This window comes from Apium graveolens, chromosome 9 (assembly GCF_009905375.1).
Source record: "Apium graveolens cultivar Ventura chromosome 9, ASM990537v1, whole genome shotgun sequence".
NCBI lineage: Eukaryota > Viridiplantae > Streptophyta > Magnoliopsida > Apiales > Apiaceae > Apium > Apium graveolens.
Window position 1 is genome coordinate 105,663,750 of NC_133655.1, and position 23,698 is coordinate 105,687,447.

The following is a 23,698-nucleotide window of genomic DNA, read 5'->3' on the forward strand; positions in this document are numbered from 1 at the left end:
GTGTATGCATACGCGTTCTCGGTCTCGTAAGAGAACATTAGATCAAGCTGAGGAAGAAGTTGTAGTAGCTACGGAAGTTTTTGAAGAAGTTCTTGTCGAGGAGAAAGTTGAAGAAGAAGCTCTTATTGCAATGGGAGAACCAGAAGCGAATACGAAGGCTTTGATGGATTACTCTCAACCAAAGATTAATGATATTCAGTCTACCATTCTTCGACCAGCCATCTCGGCTAACACTTTTGAGATCAAGTCGAGCACGATTCAGATGATACAGAACTCAGTTCAGTTTGGGGGTTCTCCGAAAGAAGACCCCAACATGCACATCAGAGATTTCATCGAGATCTGTGATACTTTCAAGTTCAATGGAGTTTCTAAAGATGCTATTAAGTTGAGGCTTTTCCCATTCTCTCTGCGGAATAAAGCTAAGTGCTGGTTACATTCTCTACCACTAGGGTATATCACCAAATGGGAGGATCTTGCTCAAAAGTTCCTAACTAAATTCTTTCCTATGGCGAAGACTGCTGCAATCATAAATGCACTTACTCAGTTTGCTCAGCAATATGGAGAATCTTTATGTGAGGCTTGGGATCGCTACAAAGAGATGCTTAGAAAGTGTCCTCACTATGGGATGCCTGACTGGATGATCATTAACAACTTTTATAATGGATTGGGTGCTACTTCTAGACCCATGCTTGATGCAGCATCAGGAGGAGCCTTATGGGTTAAAAGCTATGATGAAGCTTATGAATTGATTGAGATGATGGCTTCCAATGAATACCAGAACCCAACTCAGAGACTACCTCAGGGCAAGGTAGCAGGAATTCTGGAAGTGGATGCAGCTACCGCTATAGCTGCTCAACTTAAGGCTTTGATGATGAAGGTGGAGTCATTAGCTAATTATGGAGTTAATCAAATCACTAGTGTTTGTGAGCTTTGTGCTGGTGCGCACGAGACTGATCAATATGATATTTCTACTGAATTAGCTCAGTTCGTGAGCAACTTTCAGAGATCACAGCAGCCTGTTCCAGCCACATATCATCCCAATAACCGCAATCATCCTAACTTCAGCTGGAGCAATACTCAGAATGCGGTTCAACAGCCTTATCAGCAGTACGCATCAACGTAATACAACCCTCCTGGTTTTCAGGAACCGCAATATGCACCAAGAAAACAACTCCAGCTGTAACAATTTAATGAAAAATCTGAATTGGAGGAGTTGAGGCTCATGTGCAAGAGCCAAGCGATGTCTATCAAGACCTTGGAGAATCAAATTGGGCAAATTCCAATACCTTGCTAAATCGTCAACCTGGTACACTCCCTAGTGATACTGAAGTGCTAGGAAAGAGGGAAGCTAAGGAGCAGGTTAAGGAAATTACATTGAGGTCTTGGAAGGTTGCAAATCCCAAAAAATCTCAAGTTTAGGAAGATGAACTGTGGCTGAAGAAGAAGTGCATAAGAAATTAGAAGTGGAGCCAAGGAAGATTTTTGTGGAACACACTCCTCCTGAGGGTAATACAGGGGAGAAAAAGATCTATCCCCCACCTCCTTTTCTTAATAGGCTGCAGAAGAAGAAGCTAGATAAGCAGTTTGAGAAGTTTATGGAGGTGTTCAAGAAACTTCATATCAATATACCTTTCGCTGAAGCTCTTGAATAGATGCCTAGTTATGCGAAGTTTATGAAACGTATTCTCCCTTGAAAAGTGAATCTTGATGACTTAGCGACCGTTGCTCTCATGGAGGAGTGCAGTGTTGTGCTGCAACAGAAGTTGCCTCCGAAGCTTAAAGATCCTGGAAGCTTCACTATTCCTTGTATTATTGGAAATGTGTCATTTGACAAATGCTTATGTGACTTGGGAGCTAGCATCAATCTGATGCCCTTGTCAATCTTCAGGAAGTTGGACTTGCCTGATCCAAAGTCTACTTATATGACCTTGTATTTGGTCGATCGTTCTATTACATATCCACGAGGAATTATGGAGGATGTCTTGGTCAATGTTGATAAACTCATCTTTCCTGCTGATTTTGCAAGTCATGCCAATGGTGAAAGAAATTCTAGTCAACAAGATCACACCAAAAAATGTGATAGAAGTCACACTAATGATGCAATAATTGGTGATCCAAATGCTGGAGTGAAAACTAAAAGTGCTACTGCAAATGAATGTTTGAATGCATATATTCTGTCACAAGTTGAGCCAAAGAAAATTGAAGAGGCCTTGTTTGATCCTGACTAGATAACTGCTATGCAGGAAGAATTAAATCAGTTTGAGAGAAATAAATTCAGGGAATTAGTTCCTGCATCAAGGAACATAATCATTATTGGAATAAAGTGGGTGTATAGGAACAAAATGGATGAAAATAGAAGTGTGACAAGAAACAAAGCAAGACTGGTTGCTAAAGGCTACTCACAAGAGGAAGGAATTGACTATGATGAAACTTTTCCTCCAGTTGCAAGACTTTAAGCAATAAGAATATTCCTTGCATTTGCCGCACACTAAAATTTTAAGGTGTATCAAATGGATGTGAAAAGTGCATTCCTCAATAGTGAATTGGAAGAGGAAGTCTATGTGCAACATCCATCTGGATTTGAAGATCCAGAATTTCCAGACTTTGTGTATAAATTATTAAAATCTCTTTATGGTTTAAAGCAAGCACCTTGATCATGGTATGACACACGATCAGAATTCTTGATCAAATATAGATTCACTAGAAGAACTATTGATAAGACTCTATTCTACAAGAAGCATGGTGATGATATAATCCTAGTCCAAATTTATGTGGATGATATCATTTTTGGTTCTACTAATGAGAAGTTATGTCAAAGATTTTCAAGACTCATGCAGAGTGAATATGAGATGAGCATGATGGGAGAGATCAGTTACTTCCTTGGCCTTCAAGTTAGTCAAAGAAGTGATGACATCTTCATCAGTCAAACCAAATATGTTAAAGATTTATTGAAGAAGTTTGGAATGGTTGACTGCTCACCTACATCTACACCAATGTCTACAGCTACCAAGTTGGATGAAAATAGGAAAGGAAAAAGTGCAGACATATAACGACTCGTATATTTTTATTATTTAAATGTGTAATTATTGAATAGTTAAATAAATAAAATATGTGTATAGGTTCAGTCAGCTGGATATTATTTTGTTATTAATCATATGTGACTATTGGTGTTCGAGGATTATTTGTGCATTTTTTTTATAAATAACTATTATGTAATTATATTGTGATTTTTGGTGAATTGTCTGATAATTGGTGTTGTTATGTGGATGTTTATATGTGGTAAAGTATAAGTATGTTAATTTTATTATGTACAGAATAAAATATAGATAATTAAGGTATTTTTCTGGTAATTTTTGGAGTGCTATATGATTTTATATTAATTTATGAATTTATTAATTATTATCTGAATAATTACAAAATCATTTTCTAAAGCCGGGAATCGTCCAACCTCAACCATTTTTGCGTTTTTACAACCCGAAACTCTTCCGAAACATCCTTCCTAACCTAATCTGGTAATTCTTGACATTTTCCGTGTTTTGACTTTTTTGATCCGGATTATGGTTTGACTCGTGTGCGGCCCGACAATTTTTTTTTCCGATACGATAACCCTTTTCGATAACATTATCTTCGTACAAAGCATATCTAGGGAATATTCTATCCAAAAGTATATACAAGGAATATTCCAAAGTATATTCAGGGAATATTCTATCCAAAAGTATATTCAAGGAATATTCCAAAGCATATTCAGGGAATATTCTATCCAAAGTATATTCAAGGAATATTCCAAAGTATATTCAAGGAATATTCTCAAAATTTCCTCCATAAATAGCCCTTTCTGTAGTTTTATTTCGCGCGTATAATCATTTCACCAGTAAAATTTCATAATTATCCAGAGAAAGTAGTAAGTGTTCTTCGTGTTCTTCATAATTAAACTGCGATTCAAAGGTGTAATGGAACTCCGATTTTGGCGTGCAAGTAGTCGAATCGAAGCTCGCAACACGTAGTATCAAGTTTTATCAACCATATCACTATAGATTGAAGTGGATGGAATATCTATGGTAAAATCAATTTGAAGTTCGGGTATCTCTCACCATCTCTCTGTTTTCTCTATTCGATTCCTCCTTTCTCTCCTCCATCCTCTATTCTTTTGTTCCTCTGCCATCTTCGTCGTTGTTTTTCATGTGAGTCACCGCTGTGTTTCTGGTACGACTATTTTTGCTCGATTCTTGCTGCTCAGTCGTGTGTACATTTATGTGTATATGTATGAGTTCGTATGTATATGTGTGGTTACTGAGTTGTACGTCCCTGTGCTTTGGCTTCCTGCTCCTTGCTATTGTGAATTTCGGATTATTGCAGTGATTTGTGATGAAATTATTCGGTGGTTATTATTTATTCGAATTATTTCCGAAAAGATTCGAATGAATTTCAAGTGATTAATCGAATAATTATTTTTAATTATTCAGGAAGTTTAATTAGCAGTTGTAATGAGTTAGTCGATAATTGTGTAAACTAATTTGGAGTGTAGTCATTGGGATGTTGTTGAATGGATGTTGTGTTATGATTGGGTTGAATCGGAGGTTGGGGATTGTATTTGCATTAATTGTGGGTTGTTTGTTATTGATTTGACGTCGAGTTGTTCGACGGGTAGGCCGATAAAGAGAGGAGGTGCTGTACGCATTTTTGGAAATTAAATTCAAAAATTCGGGACATACCCTGTAATTATAGGAATGTCGAGCGAGTATAAATACGTATATACATATATTTTGTGCGGAACTTGATTGTATGCTGTGGTGAATATTTTTCCAAAACCCAATAACCCTAATTTCGTAAAAGGACGAGTATGCGTATTTTCTGAAAATGAACATCAAACCGATTTTGAGAACGTGAACCCTAATTGTTGTGTGTGTTATTATAATATGTGTAATTACGGGTTGGGATTTGATATCGAATGGGTAGGTTGTTAGCGAGGATATGTCAAGCATACCTAGACATCTAACATAGGGTATTTCGGCTATGTAGGTTCTAGTCGAAGGACTCAAGAATTGATATCGAACTAAAGATAACCTAGTGATCAGTCGACAAATGCAGCGAGGTTCCAAGCGAAGGACCTGAGCATTGAAGTCAGATCCAGGGTAGTCTAATAGTCAGGTGATAAAGCTGAGTGTCCAAGTCAGTCCAAGGTCAATCAAAGATAGTCGTAAGCTCTGCAAGGCAAGTACCCCTGACCATTCTTTTATGGTTCAGTACGTATGAATAGCTAAATGTTTTATTCTTGTAATGGAACATAAACGTTTTAAGTTACGTATCCCCTATATGAAATGATTTTACGAACTGGATTTTATATGTGTGCTGGTTAAATAAATGATTTTGAAAATGAGATAGGTATAAGTGTTTTGAAAAATGGATAAAACGGTCAGATATGGGATACATTGGGGCCAGAGTAGGCCTATTGAGGTGGCATAAGAGGCTAATTCGGTTGCGCGCACTATATAGCCGATTAGTCCAGCAGGTCAGAGACCTAGCTAGTCTCTGAGTTCCGGAACATATATATAGGATGGCAGTGAGAACCGTCCTGTGTTAATAGCCTGATCAGCTGTCTTCACATATCCGTAAGTATCTGATTTGGCTTTGTGATTCTCGTAACGGAACAAGTAAGTTATATAGTGGATTTGGAAATAAAAATGGCATGCTAGAATTAAACTCTGATATTTGTACATAGCACACTACTACGTTTGTTTTGTTGAAAGCATGCTAGTTTTGAGTATCCAGTTTATGAATGTTTTACATGTTTTTTAAACGAGCTATAATCTCTGTTTTATCGTAAACTGTTTTATTGTTATTCATATAGTAGTACTGCTGAGCAATTGATTGCTCACCCTTGCAGAATATTTTACATATGTATTGCAGATGCCTAGGAGATTCTTGCGTGGTAGTCAGGGCAGAGTTCCAGCTCCTTTCGTGTCAGGCTCCTCTGAGGTAGTTGTGCTGGACCAAAGATGATCTGTTGAGTTGCTGCGTTAGGTTAGTTATGTCAGGATTGTTAGAAATTAGTTGGGTTGTAATAGTTGTAACCTAAGTCATACTTAAACCCGGAAAAGGTCTTGGTAAAGGGGTCATAGTTATGTATTATCAATGATTTAGATTGAATTATGATTGTTATTACTGTTGTTGATGACGTCAACTCCTGACCTCGGGGTTGAGGCCGTCACAGTTGGTATCAGAGCTACAGGTTTGAGTCCCTGATTTAGGTTATGAGTAGAGTCAAAAGAGTGCAAAAAGGTATATATATAGATGTAAGTCAACAACTCAATCAGAGGAGCGAGTTTAAGAGTTCAGTCAAGGGTTTCTAAGGTATAACCCTGACTTTGTTGAGGATTGACTGGAACTGCCCTAGTTTAGAGTACGTCTCCTTCGTATATGTATAATTAGTAATGTCCGATAGAGATTCCTAGTTTCTCTTTCGAGAATTCAAGTCTGATTGAGAAAAGTCAGCTTCTGAGCAGACCCTTGATGTGTCAGCTAACGAGATGCCCACGTTATTTCTAAATACCACATTTTCTATGACGAGGAATGTTATTAGACTGATTGTGTGGCCTTGGTGAGTTTGGATAGCGTGATAATAGTCAGGGGCTGTTATGACGACTAAGTTTTGTAGTGAATGTGGATCCGAATGGGAGGTGGTATCTTTGAACCCTTCTATTTTTACCTTGAAATGTATTTTATCTCCAGAGTAATTATTTCCTATTCCATAAGTTGCTTATCTTTCCTGTGAGAAAGTTGTGAACCCGAAGTAAGCTACTTAGGGTTCTGTTGATCTCATTACCAATCAGATTCACCCCTTCCTATTTGTGAATTTTCTTTTTAACATTGTTTCTTTTCTCGGAAATTCTATCGGTTGATTGGGGCAAACAATGCATATGAGTTGACCATTTGTCTGTGTGGCAAAAGGGTCTCGTGGGATGCCACCGAAGTATGTGTTGTGAGCTATGCGGTACTAAGACTGGCCATCTTATGTACTTGTATGGTTGCTCTCAGTCATACCTATATCTTCGCCACTATTCGATTGATTCCTAGACTTTGAAATTTCATTTGAAGTCCCGAGGCAGTGAATTGTCAGTAGCTTTTGTAATTAGACAGTCCTGGTCATTGAAAGTAATTGAGAGTTGACTGTCTGGAGGAAATAGAAGATTTACACAGGATTGCTAGCTATCTCAGAAACGATGATAGTAGAGAGGATTCATGATTCGATATTGTAGGTTGTGGATTTAGAAAAGTTAACCCTGTGAAAGATAGGTTAATGGTAGGAGATAAGTAGTCGCCTTGGGAAGGAAAGGTAATTCATTGATTGATGAATCACTTGAGGGTGATAAGAAATCATCCCTGGAGAAAAGGTGGGTGATATAGCTAGCCAAGTCTTGTGATATATTAAAGTTGATGTGGTAATTGAGTAGTGGCGGGAAGTTAGTCGGTTGTTGTTATATTGAAGAGTCGTGTGGCAGTGCTTAGTTTCCTTGTAATTTAGTTTTCCTGAACTGTTATTGATTCTGCTACTGTCATTGTTGCTATGATTGCTAGTGCTATTAATCTAGATTTCTTTTGTAAATGGACCCCGATATTAAGGACCTGGGTATTTTATTGGGCAGCATTTTCCTGATACAAGTGCACCATTTAAACGGTGATATCTTTTGTCAAACATTTTGTTATGTCTTGAATAAACTCATTTATATATTCCAGGAAAATGCCACCCAAGAAAGCTACCCAGTCTAAAGAAAATAGTAGTAGTTTTGCAGAGGGTCCAACTATAAATGAAATTCCAGATTTGTTGCGCCAGCAGTAGCGACAATAGTTGTGGTTAATCTAACAAGTTCAGCAGCGGTAACTACTGTTGCAGCAGCAACAACAAGGAATGAACCCAAGTGTTTGTTTCAAATCTTTTCAGAATGGTAACCCTTATGAGTTTAAAAGTGAACCTAATCCAGTAACTGCTGGAGCATGGTTAAAAGAAATGGAGGAAGTTTTCAACCTCGTGCAAGTAAGTGATAATCTTAAGATCGATTATGTAAGTTATTTCTTGAAAAATAAAGTGAATTATTGGTGGGAATCAACCAGAGCGTTAGAAGGAGAAGGCCCTGTTTCATAGGCTAGGTTTACTGAGTTATTTTTGGAAAGGTATTTCCCAGATTGTGTGCGGAGTCAAATGAAAATTGAGTTTCTAGAACTTAAACAAGGTGAAAGAAGTGTGTTGGAATTTGAGGCCAAGTTTATAGAATTGGCCCGATTAGTTCCTGAGTATGTAAGTATGGAGATTCAGAAAGTAAGGAGGTTCCAACAAAGGTTGAAGCCTAAAATTCACAGAGGAGTTGTGGCATTGCAACCCAAGACATACTCCTCTATGGTTCAGGTCACCTTAGTAATGAAAGGTGACCAGAGGTTGACTGTTAAGGAAGAAATTGATAAGAAAAGGAAATCGAAAGGTATTAAGGATAGAGCAGACCAAGGAGAATCCATTCAAGGATTTAAGAATTGGTTTGGCCGGAACAGGAGTAAGAGATTCCAGAGATAGAGTTTATTTCAGGCTAGATCTGGTGCTACCTCAGTTGCTTCCGCTCCAGCTCAGTCAGTCAAGTGAGCAGTGGACTGCAAGTCCTGTGTCAGGAGACATAGCAGTTGTGTAAAAAAAAGAATGTGTAATGTTTCAAATATAGTTATAAGGGTCATCATGCGTCAGAATGCAACCCTGAAATCCAGGAGTTACGTGTCACAATTGTGGAAAGAGTGGGCATATTGCAAGGAGTTGTAGAATGGTTATTTAAGATATTACATCCCAAGGGCCAACATCCAGCTCAGCTAGAGATAAAACTTTAAAAAGAAACAAGATATCAAGCATTTAGAAGTTGTACATAGTTGCAGTTGATCTGACACCCTTCGAGCTAGAAGAGTTTGATGTGATTTTAGGATCGGGTTGGTTGTGCTGTAGTAAGGTAAGGAGTGGTTTTTAGAAGAAGCAAATTGTAAGTGTATAGAAGCCAATAGTAAGGTAAGTTTCAAGATGCAGAAGAAATATAAGAAGTTCTTTCAATCATGCGAGAAAAAGGAGAAATAAGCTAAAGATGTTGTTGGAGAAAAGGGAATGGAATTATGAAGTTGTGCATTAATTATCGGGAATTTAACAAAATATCAAATAAGAATGAGTAACCCTAATAAGAATTAATTACTTATATGACTTAATTCAAGGAGTGTGCTAGTTCTCGGGGATTGACTTAAGATCCAGCCTGAGAACATATCAGAGAATGTGATTAGAATGAGTTATGAGCATTACAAGTTCTGGTGATATTATGTGGAGTAACAAGTGTATCAATCGTCTATAAGGATTTAAAGAACATAGTGTATAAATAGTACTTGGATACGTAAATTGTATTTATTGATAACATCCTCACCTATTCAAAGATTAAGGAAGTCTGTGTAGAACGGCCTAGGATTTCCCTATGAAGATTACAAGGGAAGCAAATATATATTAAGTTTTCAAGTATGGATTTTGGCTGAGACTTACAAACAATTTTGATTATCCTATTAATGATCATTTAGACAAAGCCGGTGTAGTAATAGATGCCCTGAGTAGAAGAAAAGAATTGAATGTGATTAAGATTCCGAGGAAATTGAAAAGAGTAAAAGTTGGAGTTCGAATACCGAAAGGTGATAAAAAGTGAATATATGAAATTACTTTCTAGCCTAGATGGATGAGAATGAGTAAGAGGTGTTCGAATGTTTGGGAACTAAGTTGAAAAAGAGTACCAGCTATCATCTTTAGACGAAGGGTCAAACTGAGAGGATGATTAAGAAGATATGAGATATGTTGAGAGTATATATGTGATGGGTTTATAAAGGAAACTGAAGTAATCACCTACTATGAATTGAGTTTTCTATGCTAATAGTTATCATGTTAGTAAGAGAATGCTACTTTTTGAAGCCTTGTATGGACATAAGCATGGGTCCTCACCCTATTGAAAGAAAGTGGGAGTAGAGATATTATTAAATTCTGAGCTAATTCAGTACCTCAAGAGTGTAGTGGTGTTGATTCGGAAGAGAGTTAAAACAACTCAGGATAGATAAAGAAAGAAAGCGGATTTACATCGAAAGAATATAAATATATAGAATTAGGATCGTGGTACAAGCAAAAGTTTCACCTTAAAAGAAATTGGTTAAATAGAAGGGATGAGTAGAGTCCTAAATGTATTGAACCGTTCGAGGTATAAAGAAAAATAGGTAAAGGTGTCTATGAGTTGGTGTTGTCACCGCTGTTGCTATATATATAATGTATTCCATGTGTCAATGTTAAGGCGATATGTATCTGATGCAAACCAAGTCATTGATTAGGAGCCAATAGGCTCTTATCCAAATTTATTCTGCGTGGAATGACCGATCCAAATCCTCGATCATTAAGAGCGAGTCCTTAGGAATGAGTTTATACCCCTAATGAGTATGCTTGAATAAATCCTTGAGTCAAAAAGTCTACCTGGAAGTTAGAGTCAGAACTGCTTGACAAATATCCTCACTTGTTTGGTTAGATAAGATTCTGAGGACGGAATCTTGTTAAGAGGGGAAGGATATAACGACTCGTATATTTTTATTATTTAAATGTGTAATTATTGAGTAGTTAAATAAATAAAATATGTGTATGGGTTCAGTCAGCCGGATATTATTTTGTTATTAATCATATGTGATTATTGGTGTTCAAGTATTATTTGTGTATTTTTTTTATAAATAATTATTATGTAATTATATTGTGATTTTTGGTGAATTGTCTGATGATTGATGTTGTTATGTGGATGTTTATATGTGGTAAAGTATAAGTATGTTAATTTTATTATGTACAGAATAAAATATAGATAATTAAGGTATTTTTCTGGTAATTTTTGGAGTGTTATATGATTTTATATTAATTTATGAATTTATTAATTATTTTCTGAATAATTACAAAATCATTTTCAAAAGCCGGGAATCGTCCAACCTCAACCGTTTTTGCGTTTTTACAACCCGAAACTCTTCCGAAACCTCCATTCTAACCTAATCTGGTAATTCCGGACATTTTCCGTGTTTTGACTTTTTTGATCCGGATTACGGTTTGACTCCTGTACGACCCGGCAAAAAATCTTTTTTCGAGACGATAACCCTTTTCGATAACATTATCTTCGTGCAAAGCATATCCAGGGAATATTCTATCCAAAAGTATATTCAAGGAATATTCCAAAGTATATTCAGGGAATATTCTATCCAAAAGTATATTCAAGGAATATTCCAAAGCATATTCAGGGAATATTCTATCCAAAAGTATATTCAAGGAATATTCCAAAGCATATTCAAGGAATATTCTCAGAATTTCCTCTATAAATAGCCCTTTCTGTAGTTTTATTTCGCGCACCAGTAAAATTTCATAATTATCCAGAGAAAGTAGTAAGTGTTCTTCGTGTTCTTCATAATTAAACTGCGATTCAAAGGTGTTATGGAACTCCGATTTTGGCGTGCAAGTAGTCGAATCGAAGCTCGCGACACGTAGAATCAAGTTTTATCAACCATATCACTATAGATTAAAGTGGATAGAAGATCTACGGTAAAATCAATTTGAAGTTCGGGTATCTCTCACCATCTCTCTGTTTTCTCTATTCGATTCCTCCTTTCTCTCCTCCATCCTCTATTCTTCTGTTCCTCTGCCATCTTCGTCATTGTTTTTCATGTGAGTCACCGCTGTGTTTCTGGTACGGCTGTTTTTGCTCGATTCTTGCTGCTCAGTCATGTGTACATTTATGTGTATATGTATGAGTTCGTATGTATATGCGTGGGTACTGTGTTGTACGTCCCTGTGCTTTGGCTTCCTGCTCCTTGCTATTGTGAATTTCGGATTATTGCAGTGATTTGTGATGAAATTATTTGGTGGTTATTATTTATTCGAATTGTTTTCGAAAAGATTCGAATGAATTTCTAGTGATTAATCGAATAGTTTTTTTTAATTATTCAGGAAGTTTAATTAGCAGTTGTAATGAGTTAGTCGATAATTGTGTAAACTAATTTGGAGTGTAGTCGTTGGGATGCGGTTGAATGGATGTTGTGTTATGATTGGGTTGAATCGGAGGTTGGGAATTGTGTTTGCATTAATTGTGGGTTGTTTGTTATTGATTTGACGTTGAGTTGTTCGACGGGTAGGCCGATAAACAGAGGAGGTGCTGCCCGAATTTTTGGAAATTAAATTCGAAAATTCGGGACATACCCTGTAATTATCGGAATGTCGAGCGAGTATAAATAAGTATATACATATATTTTGCGCAGAACTTGATTGTATGCTGTGGTGAATATTTTTCCAAAACCCAATAACCCTAGTTTCGTAAAAGGACGAGTATGCGTATTTTCTGAAAATGAACATCAAACCGATTTTGAGAACGTGGACCCTAATTGTTGTGTGTGTTATTATAATATGTGTAATTACGAGTTGGGATTTGATATCGAATGGGTATGTTGTTAGCGAGGATATGTCAAGCATACCTAGACATCTAACGTAGGGTATTTCGGCTCTGTAGGTTCTAGTCGAAGGACTCAAGAATTGATATCAAACTAAAGATAACCTAGCGATCAGTCGACAAATGCTGTGAGGTTCCAAGCGAAGGACCTGAGCATTGAAGTCAGATCCAGGATAGTCTGATAGTCAGGCGATAAAGCCGAGTGTCCAAGTCAGTCCTAGGTCAATCAGAGATAGTCGTAAGCTCTGCAAGGCAAGTACCCCTGACCATTCTTTTATGGTTCCGTACGTATGAATAGCTAAATGTTTTATTCTCATAATAGAACAAAAATGTTTTAAGTTACGTATCCCCTGTAGTTATAAATCACTGTTTTTAACTTGTTTTGGGGAAAAGTAACTTTGCAAGGTACCTATCTCGAATGAAATGATTTTGCGAACTGGATTTTATATGTGTGCTGGTTAAATAAATGATTTTGAAAATGAGATAGGTACAAGTGTTTTGAAAACTGGATTAAACGGTCAGATATGGGATACATTGGGGCCAGAGTAGGCCTATTGAGGTGGCATAAGAGGCTAATTCGGTTGCGCGCACAATATAGCCGATTAGTCCAGCAGGTCAGAGACCTAGCTAGTCTCTGAGTTCCGGAACAGGTATATAGGATGGCAGTGAGAGCCGTCCAGTGTTGATAGCCTGATCAGCTGTCTTCACATATCCGTAAGTATCTGATTTGGCTTTGTGATTCTCGTAACGGAACAAGTAAGTTATATAGTGGATTTGGAAATGAAAATGGCATGCTAGAATTAAACTCTTATATTTATACACAGCACACTAATATGTTTGTTTTGTTGAAAGCATGCTAGTTTTGAGTATCCTGTTTATGAATGTTTTACATGTTTTGTAAACGAGCTATAATCTTTGTTCCTATCACTGTTTTATCGTAAACTGTTTTATTGTTATTCATATAGTGGTACTGCTGAGCAATTGATTGCTCACCCTTGCAGAATATTTTACATATGTATTGCAGATGCCTAGGAGATTCTTGCGTGGTAGTCAGGGCAGAGTTCCAGCTCCTTTCGTGTCAGGCTCCTATGAGGTAGTTGTGCTGGACCAAAGATGATCTGTTGAGTTGCTGCGTTAGGTTAGTTATGTCAGGATTGTTAGAAATTAATTGGGTTGTAATAGTTGTAACCTAAGTCATACTTAAACCCGGAAAAGGTCTTGGTAAAGGGGTCGTAGTTATGTATTATCATTGATTTGGATTGAATTATGATTGTTATTACTATTGTTGATGACATCAACTCCTGACCTCGGGGTTGAAGCCGTTACAAGACATATCTGGCTATAGAGGAATGATTGGATCTTTGCTATACTTAACTGCTAGTAGACCGGACATTATATTTGCAAAATATCTGTGTGCTAGATTTCAAGAAAATCCCAAAGAATCACATTTAATGGCAGTAAAGAGAATTTTCAGATATTTAAATGGAACAACAAACTTGGGATTATGGTATCCCAAGGGAACTGGTTTTGAAGCTGTTGGATACACAGATGCAGATTTTGTTGGATGCAGGGTTGACAGGAAGAGTACAAGTGGAAGCTGTTAATTTCTTTAACGAAGACTTGTATCTTGGTACAGTAAGGAACATCAATCTGTGTCAGCTTCTATAGTTGAGGCTGAATATATAGCTACAAGAAGTTGTTATGCTCAAGTGTTTTGGATTAGAAATCAACTAATGGACTATGGCCTAATGCTACACAAAATTTCTATCATGTGTGACAATACTAGTGCCATATCTATTATTGCTAATCCGGTTAATCATTCTAGAACTAAGCACATTGATATAAGGTACCATTTTATTAGAGAACATGCTGCAAATGGTACCACTGAGCTCATTTTTGTTCTAACAGAAAAATAATTAGCTGACATTTTCACTAAACTTTTGGATGAAGCAACTTTCACTATACTTGTTAGTGAAATTGGAATGTTAAATTCTTCATCCTAAAGGAAAGATCCGTTTGGTAATGAATACAACACAGAGGGGTGAATGTGTTTTGGATATTTTTAAGGCTTTTGAATTGTTTGTTACTTGGTTAACAAAGCAGATTAGAAATGCAGTAATATTATGTTAGCTGAAATAAAATAGTGCACACAATATTTTAAAACTCACTTAATTTTGTATTAAAATCAAGCTAGTGTTTTGCTACAAATCCCGGGTTCTTTGTAAGTAAAGAACTCAGCTTCTTCCATGAGAGAGTCACAAGAAAAACTAGATCTGTTTGATACTTTTAAAAACAAAGGATCGATGTTTACTTTATAGATTAGTAAACACAGGTTTACACAATATGCAATAAGATGCACTAAACCCTAATTTAAGTTATCTCCAAAGCTTTCCATTTCTGTCTTAGTGTATCTTTGCAAATCGTGTAGGTCTGTGACTTTCCTTTGTCAGTTAATCTTGGCCTTTGATCTTGCACTCTTCAATATGCTTTTGTAGACTTTTCAATATAAGTGATTAGATCATTTGTTGATTGATAATCTTGAATATTTAACTTGTCTGCATTATGTACTTGAGGTCCATATCGAGATCTCTAGTTTGATCTATAGAGAACTGACATCTCGATAAATATAATATCTTATCGAGATCTCTTAGTTCTCTATAAGCGTCTTTGACTTGTCGAGGTCTCTGAGTTCTCTATATGTGAACTTAGCTTGTCGAGTTCTCCAAATTTCTGCATATAGAAATGACTTATCGATATCTCTGAGATCTCTAATGAGAAAATTGACCAGTCGATATCTCCAATCTTTATATCTTCATTTTGACTTGTCGATATCTCTGAGTTCTCTAATGCATAAATTACTTTTCGGTATCTCAGAGATCTCTATATACATTTTGACTTGTAGATATCTCTGAGATCTCTAATGATAATTTGACTTGTCAATATTTCCAATCTACATGTCTTCATTTGGCTTGTCGATATCTCCGAGACTTCTATATAAGCTATTTTGGACTTCTCAATAAGTCATTCTGGAGTTCTCGAATGACTTCTCTATGACTTGATCTATGACTTGTAGATATCTTAGATTTTTTTTTCCTAAAACAGATTTATTCAATTCCAAGCTTCTTCATAATTTCTCTGAGGCATGATCTTCTTCCAGAGTATATTCTTAGGCTTAAGACTATTTACAGAAAAATACTCTAGTCTAATCTTTCACATTTTTACAGACTCAAGTGATACAATACAAAATACAAATTTAGATTATCATACAACTAATTTTTAGGGTTGTCAATTTGATTTAGTCTTGTTATGATACAGGCATGTCTTACACAACAATCTCCCCCAATTTGTGAGAAGATTGCTTATCACAAATTCATGCCTGGTAACAAGACTAACCTTAAGTTACAATGATCAATAAAAGATTACATAAAAATTGACATAAATTTAATTACAACTTTTATACATTGAGTAATTACATGAGTTTGATAAGTACATTCATTACATGAAATCCTCATAGCCTGGCTCCTTTCTAATAAGGTTCTTTAAGATTTACTAGTACTTGAAGTTCCTCTAAAACTTTAGTTCCTCTTAGAGCTTCGACAAGCTTGCGCCACTCATCCAATGAATAACCGTTCAAGTAACCAATTCTGAATCTTGAGAATCTGCTAACCTTTATATTCAGAAAGTGTCCATCCTTAGAAATTTTGCTCATCCCCTTTGCCTTAAGCTCATTTGATCTTTGTTCAAGTCTTTTAATTTCTTCTGCATACTTAATATCTTTTTTTCCTTTTCATCCTTTGCTCTTGCGTTTCTTTCACCCCTTTCTCTCACCCATACACATAATACAGCCTTCCAAGCCCTTGTAATAGTGTCCTTATCCTTCATCAAGTTGATCACTCTTTTAAATTTTGTGGTTGAAAGTCTATCCATTAGGTTACTGCCAAGTAGAGTAAAGGTACCATCCTGGTAATATATTTTGATTTCTGTGTAGGAAATAACCCAGACATTGACTATTTCTTCAGCTAATTGTTGAAAGTAGTCATCATCTGTGATGTACCAATTTAGTGGCAGAAAGTCAATTTGATCAAAATAGTTCCAGATAACCCTCTCAGTAACTTACAATTTCTTTGGTTTTCTTCCAACAAATTTGAAATGAATTTCGGTTGGTGGCTTGAATGAGGGTATGTTTGTGATTTTCTTCAAAGTGAATTGGCTAGATGTGATTGGTACTTTGAGTAGGGTGTTTGCAACTGGCTTGTATAAAAACTTGGGCTTAGAGGTCAAAGATAGATAAATGTTTGAGCTTGTAGGTTTGGTGGCTTAAGTAAGTTGGATTTAAATTGATTGGGCATTTTTCTTGGTTCCTGAACCATCCCCCTTCTTCTTTCTTCTACTCTCATCACCTCTTTTCTTATCATACTGCTTTCTTTCTTCTACTTTGCTACCAGTTGCTCTAGAAGAATGACTTGGATTTGAGCCAGAAGGTCTTTTCTCATCATGCTTCTGCTCATCATCATCCTTGTCTTCTTTTAAGTTGAATTATGAATTTGGCAGCATGGTATCAGTATTTTGAAGATATCTTCCCAAGATTCTGAACATCTCCTCATCTTCAATTTTCTTGTTCTTCTTGGACTTTAGATCAGTTTCAAGGGAAATTATCAATCTCACATTTCCTCTTACACAATTCTTTGGAAATATGAAGAACTTGCACTTTTTAGATTATGAACAGATGTAAGCCACTCCCTTGCTTGGATGAAGATAGGCTTCAGGAAAAGCAGCTATCTGAGCCTTCTTGAGATCATTTAGTAGTTGAGTGTCCTCTGGAATTACTGGATTCACTCTGTCAATAATTACATCCAACTCAGATGCTCTCATGGTTTGAAGATTTGAGAGAGAGACACTTGTAGACATCTTTCTAAGCCACAGTTATTTACATTTGCAAATAATATCTTTTTCAGAAATTTATCAACTTTGACAATCACAACTCTTTTAAAATTGATGTTGTTGGCCAGGGCTCTTTTTTAAGTAATATAGTTGTTGTGAAGAGACACCCAAATGATTGTTAATAACTCATTGAATTTCTGGTCTTGACAGGGTCCTTCTGCAGCTTTTAGAAGTCTGTCTTTTCCAACATATTTTAGATACTTGAGCTTATGAAGAGCTTTGACCAATGTGAGTTGATTCCAATTTTCCAGTCTCTTTAGATTTACCATCTTTCTTGGACTGTTGAATCATAGCTTCTATCTCCCCCTTAGTCTTATTGGCAGGCAGGAGTAGTGGATTGAGAATTTCTGGCCTCACAGCTTCAGGAAGTGCAGGTAAATGAACATTAAAGGCACCCATGATAGCTCCCAAATGGATTGAGTTTTGCATTTGAAGATGTTTGTGGGAGTCTACTAGGGCCTTGATGTCATTCTGTTGACTCTGCACGAGAGAGGTAAGAGCTTGAACCTGAGCTGTGAGTGAGTCATTAGAGGCTTTTAGAGTTGAAACTTGCTGTTGTAAAGATTGAAGTTGAATATTTGATGATGTTGATAATGGTGATTGAGAACTTGAAGAGATTAAAGTCTCAAATGTAGCTTGCACAACTTCCTTGATTTACTACATCAAAAGATCCGATGACTCATATCTAGCCTGATGGAGTTGATCCAGCTTGACCCTGATGTCATTAGTATTAGTGATTTACTGTTGGACAACTTCATGCAGAGCTATAAATGATTCCCTGAGATTCTTGATACTCTTATCTATAGATGATAAATCAAACTTGACCATTTGATCAGTAAATCTAGAGAATTTTTGCTTGATTTCCACTTGAGAAGGAATAATCTCATCTAGCCTGTCCTTGACCAGTTTCCTTGTTCAGCTTCATTTACAGTTTTGTCCTGCTGTTCTTGAACCTCTGTCTGATAGGAAAGCATGATAGCTTGGTAATCTTGGTTAGAAATGTCTGAGGTGAGAAGCTGTTGTAAAATTTGAGCAAGTCCAGACAATTGATCAACTAAAAGATCATCAATAGTTATTGGTTGAGCTTCTGCCTCCTGTATCCATTGTGAGATCAAATGAGGTTGTGATTGAGAAGGGTTAGAGGTGGATGGTTGGTCTGTTGGGTTTGAAGTGGAAGTTAGAGACTCAATAGAACCACCTTTGACAGATGTCACAGTTTGACTCATAGGTTGAACTGTGGTTATGACAGTTTATTGTTCTCCACTTGTGGTGGGAACCTCCATTGGAATTGGAGGGGGGTTGACTAGGTTACTGTCATGTACTCTAGCTTCAATTGTGAGAGCAATTTTAGCAAGGGTTTTGAGGGAAGTTGTTCCTTCAAGAGGAACCTCCAATTAAATTGGAGATGATTTAGATAGCTCCCCCTCAGGAGTACTACCTTCAAACCTTACAACCTATGAAGGTTGATTTGCACATAAAGGTGCATTTGAAACTACCACAGGATCTTCAGTAAAAACTGATGAAACCCATGTGTTTGTGTTGGTGTCATCAAGATCTACCCCAACATGTAGCCTCTCACAAACTAAATTTGGGTCATGGGTGGTGAGCACAGTTTCTTGAACCATGTCACATGATGTTGGTAACAATTGAGAATCAGATTCAAGTGTTTGAATAAATGAAGAAGAAATTTGAGAGATTAGATTTTGAATTTCAGACATGAGTGTTGGAAGCTCCCCCTGAATAGATGAGGGATCTTAAAAGATGTGTTCTATTTGTGTGTGCCATCCTTATTTCTTCTTTTAAATACTTGAATTTGTTCAAGTGTTGGTGCAGACTCTTTACATGGTGCACTAGGGAGAGTGCTCTTTTCAATAGAGACACCCTGTTGAGAGGATGCACCTAGAGTCTGTTTTAATCCCTCGTTTTCAACTACATCCTTTTGGGAGGATGCAGAGGTAGCTTGAGTGGTCAACTCAGTTTATTTTTCCTTCTTTGGTTTCGTGACCAAGGTTGACTCTGGTTCTGTTTGATCCTCACCACTCTCATTTATTACAATTAATGGTGCATGCTTTTTCTTCTTTTTACTCACTTAACCCTTTTGAGAGGATTAAGTGGTTGGTTTCCTAGATGCTATAGGTAAAGAAGAAGGGGTCTCAGTATGGGAAGGCCCCAGTTCGTGTTCCTGTGTTTGTACTTCTACAGGGACATGAGCCATTACTACATTAGATTCAATGTTAGACCTCATGTCAGGCATAGGGTAAGGGTATGTCCTGAATCTCTCCAACATAAATGGAGTGATTCTAAGACTTGCAGGTACCTTGTTCTTTGTTATGAGTGAACCAAATAGAACTTTGGACACTTGTTTACAATTGCCTATTTTAGTTCTATCTATACCATTAAGCATATGAATGTCATGCACTTTATAATTTAAAACAGACATTATAAATCTAGGAAGAATTTTTTTTTACCTCTTGCTGTCAAAGGCATTATGAGCCTGGTGCTTAGCTCCTCCATGATGAGATGACCTACATTGAGGTGTCTATTGTGGGCCATTGAGAACACCATCTTCTAGACAACATTTGAGATGTTGTCATTGTTAATGTTTGTGCCCTAGAGACAACACTATGATGTTTTAGTTTAAGACATTTGGATTATTATTATTTATGTTCTATCGATTATTCTTTTTATAATTTATTAATTCTTAATTTACAGCGATATAAATGTTAGTTTAATAAATGTCCTTGGAATATGATATGAATTCTATACCTCTAAGTACGTGACTTAGAAATGAGATTATGAGAATAATATCAATATTCCTGAAGGTCCATAGTCAAGTATTATTATTAAGGGATAATAATAATGCATTAAGACAGGTGTGTTTGTTGACTAATGATCATATCTCATTGACCATAGGTATAGTGATACTAAAGAAAAAAATATAGGCATATGTATATGTACATGGTGCTGGACAAACCCAATGTGAGATTCTACATGTATGTTGTGTCATAAGTAATTTTCACTGTGGTTATGATGTAATGGTCCTTAGACTTGAAATCATTATATTTTTATACGAGAATTAATGTACTTTGATGACATTAAAAGTTACCTTTGACCGGATAATGATAAAAGTGTATTTCGGGTATATTATGAACCGTATGAGAAATATGAATGATCTAGAAAAGATTTAACACACCTAATTTTAGGAGTAATATTATTGGCCTCTTGTGTGAGCTAGACTATGAAATGCGTGGCCACGCTCAAATGTTGATTTGATATGATATTATACTCATTGATCAAGGAAACCTGGATTAAACATTGATGAGGATGACATATTACATTCCTCTAGTTTAATCTATAATATGTGGTTAAAGGGATTATATTACATTGTAGATTATTCATGAAAGGTTAAATCGATCACCGATTGAATTATTATTACTTGGGTAGCAATGATGTATTACTAGATGCCGCTCATTGTTTACGATTTTAAATTAGATTTAAAATTCGTTGCCAACGTAATAATAACCTATAGGGTCACACACAAAGAATGCTTGAAGGATTATTTAATTTAAATTGGATATAAATTATGTTAAAGTAATTCGAATTATTTATAATATTAATTAAATATGACTTAATTAATTAGATAAATAATGATATTCGAATTTACTAATGTTAATTATGAAATTCGGTTGTTAAATAATTAAGTGTGACTTAATTATTATACAAATAGGAATTTTAAATTAATAATAGCTCCTAATTAGTTAAGAGTTATAGTTCATTTTTCTACTCTCTATATAATATCTCTTGTGGCTGATTTTTAAGATAAGACTTTTACTAAAACCCTAGCCACCAAGAGAAAAGATGGAGAGAGAAAGAAAAAACGAGTTTGTGCTAGTACACATCCAATCCTTGAGTTCAAGCATTCGTGTGTTTACCGATAGAGCGTAGATCAAGAGAGCGGGATGCGTGGTGATTGAACAATCGTCAGATATCCATTATTCAACCAATTTGTAAAGCTTATTAAGGTAAACAATCTGATCTATGAATTAAATATTTGTTTTTCGCATGGATCCTACGGTGGGTTTCAAAAATTCTGGGTTTTCATGTTTTTAATTACTGTTTTCATTGCGTTTATGTGCTCGAAACCCAACAGTCATACCCTGTCTTTCTGCAAGTGAAGGTCCTCACAATAGAATCAAACAAGAAAGATCATTTCCTCCTTATATACTTCTTGTTTAGGCTAGCCAGTTTGATTCTTTCATTGTAGTTGATGAAGTCCATAAACTCAGCTAGCTCACCTTATGTTGGAATCTCCACCAAATTGTTAATTGGGATGCCCAAAGCTATATTGACATCATCTTCAGAAAATTCCACATGTTGGCCTTGAATGGAGCAATTAACCACCATGGACATAGTTTGGTTCTCATGCACCACTGTTCTTATCACAACTATGTTCCAGAAATCCCTTAGAACATCCAAGTACAATATTGGATTTGCTGTTAGAGCACTTGCAAATTAAGTTTCATAAAGAAATTCACAAAGCTCTTGAAACTGTTAGGAGCTAGATTTGCATCAGTAAAAGCCAGATAATTGGTGCCCTCCTTTGGGATGAAAGGTATAACTGTGTTTGATGCCATTGGAATAGTTTAAATTGGAGTAGGTAAGAAAAATTAGAGAGAAAGAGCTTGAAATGATAGAAAACAGTTTAGATTTGAAAAAATTAGGTCACTTAGAGAGCTCGAAGGCGTAAAGAGGTGTATGTCGAGATATCTGGGTATTTATAGTAAAAGGTAAATGACTTATCGAGAACTAAAAATAGACGTTTGAGATTTGTTTATCGAGAAATCATATTAAAGAAATAGATACACATCGATATGTCATTTTCCTGACTCTTATCGAGAACTAGAAAATGACTTGTCGAGATGTCAAATAAATACCCAGTTTGTCCTAAATGGACTGAATTATTTCCAATTTTTATTTGAACAAATCAAAATAAAATCAGAATGAATTTTATTAAAAGTATTTTACCAAAATAATTTATTGAGTTAAATTATCTCAGTTCTGTGTTATTGATAAGTCTAAAGTTTATACATGTAGAGAACTCTGTGTGTTAACACTTATGGAGAACTCTACATTGACTTATCGATAAGTCATAATAAAGCTTGTCGAGAAGTCCTTCGAGAAGTCAGAAAAATGACTTATCGAGAAATCATTCAAGAAGTTTTAAAAAGGCTTGTCGAGAAGTCAATTAGACTTATCGAGAACTCAGTTCTCTAAATACTTTTGTTCTTTTTTATTCTTTCTTGTGCTAATTTCACATAATAAAAATGTGAATTAACATTTAGATAGTTTTCTAGGAATTGATAAATTCCAAGCTAAATGAATTTTGAAAAATAAATATACAGAGATTCATGAAATATTTATAAGTCATATTTCAGTTATTTTCCAGTTAAATCAAATGAATTTTGATTTATTATAAATCAATTTGCTGGAAAACAATAGCTGAGTTCTTGCCTTTAAGATGAAAAATTTAGCATTCCAATTTCACCTACAAGTCTAGTGAAAGTTGCATCATCCAAAGGTTTAGTAAAAATGTCAGCTAATTGTTTTTCTGTTGGAACAAAAATAAGCTCAATGGTACCATTTGTAGCATGTTCTGTAATAAAATGGTACCTTACATCAATGTGCTTTGTTCTATAATGATTAACTAGATTAGCCACAATAGATATAACACTAGTATTGTCACACATAATTTGAAATTTGTGTGACGATAGGCCATAATCCATTAGCTGATTTCTAATCTAAAGCACTTGAGCGCAGCAACTTCTAGCAGCTATATATTCAGCCTCAACTGTGGAAGTTGTCATAGATTGTTGTTTCTTGCTTTACCAGGATACAAGTCTTTGTCCAAGATACTGACAAATTCCACTAGTGCTCTTTCTGTCAATCCTGCATCCAGCAAAATCTGCATCTATGTATCCAACAGCTTCAAAACCTGTTCCCTTAGGATACCATAGTCCCAAGTTTGGAGTTCCCTTTAAGTATCCGAAAATTCTCTTCCCAACCATCAAATATGATTCCTTTGGATTGGCTTGAAATCTTGCATACAGACATGTTGCAAACATAATGTCTGGTCTGCTAGAAGTTAAATACAGCAAAGATCCAACCATCCCTCTATAACCTGAAATGTATACACTTTTGTCCTTTTTATCTTCATCCAACTTTGTAGTTGTAGACATATGTGTTGAAGC

General features: G+C 35.9%; 1 non-coding gene across 1 annotated transcript; it reads right to left on the minus strand.

Annotated features, from left to right (window-relative positions):
* Positions 1-520: 520 nt before the first annotated feature.
* Positions 521-627, minus strand: LOC141687621 (small nucleolar RNA R71). The gene has a single exon (XR_012561111.1). It is a non-coding gene; the product is annotated as a small nucleolar RNA R71 (small nucleolar RNA).
* Between the last annotated feature and the right edge of the window lie 23,071 nt (positions 628-23,698).